The sequence below is a fragment of the Rhagoletis pomonella genome, unplaced genomic scaffold (assembly GCF_013731165.1).
Source record: "Rhagoletis pomonella isolate Grant_MI unplaced genomic scaffold, Rhpom_1.0 Rhpom_scaffold_00010, whole genome shotgun sequence".
Taxonomy (NCBI): Eukaryota; Metazoa; Arthropoda; class Insecta; order Diptera; family Tephritidae; genus Rhagoletis; species Rhagoletis pomonella.
In genome coordinates, this window is record NW_023458564.1 from 26,987,645 (window position 1) to 26,993,150 (window position 5,506).

The 5,506-nt window shown below is 36.1% G+C and overlaps 1 long non-coding RNA gene across 1 annotated transcript; it reads right to left on the bottom strand.

The window, feature by feature from the left end:
• Positions 1-3,554: 3,554 nt before the first annotated feature.
• LOC118746434 lies at positions 3,555-5,023 on the bottom strand. Its single transcript, XR_004993837.1, has 3 exons — positions 4,910-5,023; positions 4,688-4,842; positions 3,555-3,907 (listed from the first exon to the last, which is right to left on the bottom strand). It is a non-coding gene; the product is annotated as an uncharacterized LOC118746434 (long non-coding RNA).
• Positions 5,024-5,506: the final 483 nt, after the last annotated feature.

Consider the following 5,506-nt stretch of genomic DNA (forward strand, 5'->3'; position numbering starts at 1 on the left):
TGATCGCTGTTGGAAGAAGGTTAGGCGTCCGCCCTGTGACACCCAGAGCCGTATTGCTGGAACCACAGCCATATCATTTAATTTTTGCCGAAAAGAAATCGTTTATCATTGTTTCGTGTCGCTCCGTGTCGGCGTTGAAAAAATGACTGACTAATGACGCCCATAATCCGCATCATACAATAACTTTTGTGTCATTTGTGTGGGATAGCGTCGCCCTAGATACACCAATTGCACTTTTTAACAAACCCATTTATACGAAAATGCGCCTCATTTCGTTTATAGACCACATGTTTTGATAAACTTTTAAAATTTTCCTTGCCTGTTTTGTCTGTTTGCGTCCTAAGGTACCCTGAGGTGAAGTAAGTATTTCAAAACCCTAATCGAGGTACATCATATTTTTTGTGAAAGGTGGGAAGTTTTATTCGAACTTTTTGCCTCTGAAAATTACATTCTTGGTGAAAATCCTTCGTTGATTTTGATGAAATCTAGAAATTGGTTATTGATACACTTACGTGAAAAGTTTTCACTCCGTGTTTTAAATGACATTTGGAGTTGCCATCTTTTGAATGAAGGCATGAAAAACAAGTATTTTTTTTTTTGAAAACCTCGGCCGTAAACTCAGAAAAGAGTATACGCGCCCATTATGTCATACACATTTACTAAGGTACACACGAGTACGTACATACATATGTGTGTATATAAACAACGTGTTTTAATCGCGCTAAACAGTCAGCAAATTCACAAGTTCATAAAAATTGCAGCTGCATATAAAATAGTCATCTAAATCATGTGAAAAGTGATCTAACAACAACAAAGTAAAACTTGTATCAGTTTGAATAAATGTTGTGTGGGGGAAACAAGCACTTTATATTATTATACAATAATAATAATAATGATTGTAAAGTTGTAAGCATGACCAGAAGCGGTTGACCATGGAATAGAAGAATTTGTTTGCGTCACTGCAGCCGGCAGCGCTTTACCAGTGGTGGATTTTGAAGAGGGTTCAGGGGTTGAAATCGGTGGATGAATCACCAGTTTTGAGGGGAAAACATAGAACGTTCGGCCACGATTGACTCACTGCCTTATATGGCATTAGCATTAAAATCTGACGATATTTAAAAGTAGCTAGTTAAATTATTGTGAACGAATTAATAATTTCAAATCCTCTAACAATTTATTGTTGGACGTCACTCTTTACCTATACACTTATGACTTATCCCACTAATAAGCAACCTAGTAAACCAAGTGTGAAAAAATAAATATACATATACGAAAGTGACACGAAAAGTGGCCCAAGAAGTTTTCTGCAGCCAGCCCTATCTGCTCAATGAAAATAAATACCTTCTGAGATGAAGGGTAACATAAGTTTGGCACTCCGGCAACCGCTCGAAGCCCCTCAGTAATTTCTGAGCGAAATATTCACCCAGTTTCTGAGGGTAGATTGGTTCGACCATCAAGAGCCAAGGATAAACTGGCTGCGGACCAATAAATGTCTGGTCGGAGCCCTCCCTAGCCAATGGATAAATGTCTCATTAACAGGTACTCTCGAGTGACTTGTCACCCAGCGTAAAACAAGCTTCTTATATTTACGAACATAGCTAATCGGAGATTCGCATACCCGACCTAAGTAGTTTGGAAGTAGGCACGTAGCCAGGCGGAGGTGCCGAGGGACTGAAATTCCAGAAAGTTTGTCCTCCTATACTTAAAAAAAGAAGGAGGTTATCATTGCAGCTGACCCTACGTGACTTCTGCAATAGATAAGCACGTAATCAATATTAGGGATAAGCTAGCGCCGAACATTTGGGAACTCAACATTGTAATACCTCCTCAGCAATCAAAATCCTGTAGATGCATACCCCAATTCAAAAGAAGTACAATCAGTGGAAAAAAGAACAAAGGCGCCTAACTTTCTCCGTCTATTGAAGAGCACAACGCCAGTTTTGGGTCGGTTAGCGGATAGCCCATTCTGACCACACCTGCTTATCATATTCAGTGCTTTTGCACTTTCCTGCAGACAACTTAGAGAGAAGGACCTTTAGTGAGACAGACCATATCATCTGAATAGGCCTGTGGGTAGATATTAAAGTAGCTAAAGCCAGGTATGGAATCCCGTGTCATCTAAGGATTTGTCAAAAGTAGATACCCTCATTGTCTACAAAAATACCCAATACCAATTCTTTCTTTGTGATGGCATTGCTAGTACTGTCAATCAGATTGCGCAAAGCCATATCACAAGATTTCCGTACCTGATAAGAATTTTGGTACAAAGGCGGAATGTGTACTGGAATTTGACATATAGGGCATGATTATGCTTTAAGCTTTTAAGCAGGGACTGTAAATTGCAGTTATTTTTTTCCAACAGTCAAACTTTTTTAAGTTCGTAATAAAAGTCTTTCCGGATAGTAAACAAACCGCTTATCCAAATTAAACAAATTTGGTACCAAACGAGACAGGACTTAAATAGCTTTTAAACAGAAATAACGATCGAAGGCTACCACTTCTATTTATATATTTTTTTTATAATTTAATACAAAGGAAATGCATATACCTGACCCAAGGCATGTTCTATGGTAATTGAAAAACATTTTTTATTTAAATATTTTTCAATAGCTGGCTTTCTGCTGGCTTTCCTCGTTTAAATATTTAAGTTTTAAAGCTATTTAGGTCCTCTTTCTGTTGATACCAGACAACAGCATGAGTTTACTCACTTCCATCTAAATAGTATGAACTCATTGCTGTGAACTGTATAAGGGTAGTGAAACACCGTACAAACAGTTAGATTCATAGTTAGTTTTGAAATCAATGTTTAGCTGCAGTGTACTCATTTGATTTCAAATATGGCATTGATTTACTCTTTCCAAATCAAGTCAACCGAATGAAAAACGCTGTTATGAAAAGCAAGTCGAGCAAACGAATGACGCTCATTGACTTTACACAATTAGTAGAGAACATGATAAAACTATACAAGGTAAAACCATTGAGAGGCAGTTTGAACATTTTTGACGTTTGCAAACCATTTAGTCTCACACTCTCATTTTGTCTGATTGTTTTGCTTTTGTTTTTCCGTTCAAATCAAATAAATATTAATAATTTTTTAGACATTCAATCTTGTTTATGCTCATAAAAATTCGTACATATGTATGTGTGAAATTAAAGGTCCTAAAATAGCATTTAATGCTAACAGGTTTGTATGTTTGTTGAAATTGTAAATGACCATAAATACCGCCGGAGTCCCTTGATTACAGATAAACAACTAATGCTTCAATCCAATACTCGCCGGTGGCAGGAACTAAATCGTCTGGATACAATCAATGAATTGCTTTTTCAGAGTTCCTTTACGCTATATTCAAATAAATATATGGACACATGTGCACGTGGATGATAAAATATTTAATTTTTGTATCATGTGCATATGCGTAAAGAGCAGTGTCGTTCGGGAAATAAAACAATTATTTTAAACTTTTTATGTAATGATTTTCTTCATTTTTTTGTTGCATTTTTCTCGATTTTCAGGTTTTTTCAGATATCTTATTTTAAAAAAAGTTCTTCCAACAAAAAATCGTTTTTTTACGTGTTCATCAATTTGTACATGCTTCGAAAGTTTTAAGAGATTGCTCAAATAATGCGGGTTAGTATTTAATTTATCGCTATTGTACTTTACAAATATTTGGTTTAGATTTTCTAAAATGGCCATAAAACTATTGTTTGGTTTAAACAGCCCACCCTCAGATAATTGGTTTACATAGGAGTAATTTGTTTGCTGTTCTTTATCAGTTCTTTCACCACATCCTGATAGTTTTAATTTCGATACAAGGTATCCTCCAAAGTTTTCCAATCCATCAAATTCTATATCATTCAATGTTGATAAAGCGGTTTCTACTTCTGTTGCATCTTGTTCTTCGGAAATCTATGCACATATATTAAAAGAAAATACATGTATATACATATGTATACTTCATGGTACAATAAAAACAGGTAGAAGCCAAATTGACATCAAACCTACAAAAGTCAAAGTTTTCGGGAGAGTAAAAATAAAAATGAGCGTGTGTAAGGAAAAATAAAAAATTACATTTCGCTGGTTGACGTTTTTGAGTAAATTTGAAGTTTTGTTTCTATTTATTTATTTTTCTTTAGTTAAAATTTGTTAATTTGTATGTTGTTTTATGTTTTTAATTTATGAGCTGCAGTGTTGTTGGAGGGAGTTTCCGGCATAAGGGTCATAGGAACAGCGGTTGGCATCAAACGTGCCTTTCCTGTACCTCCCGGTGCATTTATGAAATCTGCTGCTTTAAAATGTTTAACGCACAGCAAGGCATTTCGCTGCAGCTCTGGCCCACAGCTGCTTTCGCAACGCTCTTTACGCGAAGGACATTGAGGCACGTTAAATGGTATCTGCTTCATATTTAACACCACATAAAAAACAACGCTTCGGTGTTGCACATACATTAAGTATAAACTGCACAACACTACAAAAATTCAAATGTTAATTAAAATTTGTTATTAACGAACATTCAAAAAAAAAAACAACGATATGACATTCAAAGCGTAACGAAATATAGGAAATAAAAGAAAAACAAGTTGAAGTTTAAAGGTTTGGTTCTCATGAGAGCAACGTCATTTTGGCTTCTACCTGTATTTATGTGCCTTGTGTATACTTCACAAAGATTTTCATGAAATGAAGCTTTACATCTAAGAGTTCTTCAAATGTATTTTCTTCATTTTCTATAACATCTCTGTATAACTGCTGAGTTAAAAATGTCTCGTCTGTTTCGAAGTTGGTTAGGACTTCGTCTTCAGTTGCCTTCACATTTGCATGATAGCTTAGTACATGGTCATCGCGACCTATTGTAAACATTTACATACATATATAATTATATTCGTCCCTTATACAAAATTGCATAAAGCATACCTAAAATGTACGATCGCAACCTGTATTTAAATTCTAGAGGGGAGGGATGGTCATGAAGACCTCCTTTTGTTTTAATGGCGCTGAAGAATTTTCCACACAATCTTGATTAAGTTTCGCCGTTAATAAAAATTGCATACCAAATTGCTCTTGGAGGTAGTTGTAAAGAGCGGGCAAGGCGTTGTTGTTTTGCAAAAGTCCTTTTTGAAAAGGCAGCAACGACCTGTTCTGGCGTAAATTTAGCAAATTGGGTACGAATTCACTCATTTGGTCAATTGGACGCATTTGTTCGGACATATAGAGCCCAAATGCAGCTCGTAATGGTCGCGAGTCATGCTGAATGCAGCTTACGTTAAACACATCATACCAGTCATTTATAATTTGGAAAAGTTCGGCGCACTTTAAAAACTCGTCAGCATCTCTACATAGACCGTGTTGAGCTGTTCTTATAAGGGCGCTGGCACATGTGTGTGAGAATAGTTTTGTGGCGTAACGCACTTTTTGACGCTCTGTAAAATAGGAACTCGCTATAAATGCATACAAACATACATATATGTATGTGCATGTGAGTCAGATAAATATATGGATTTACCTGCCCCT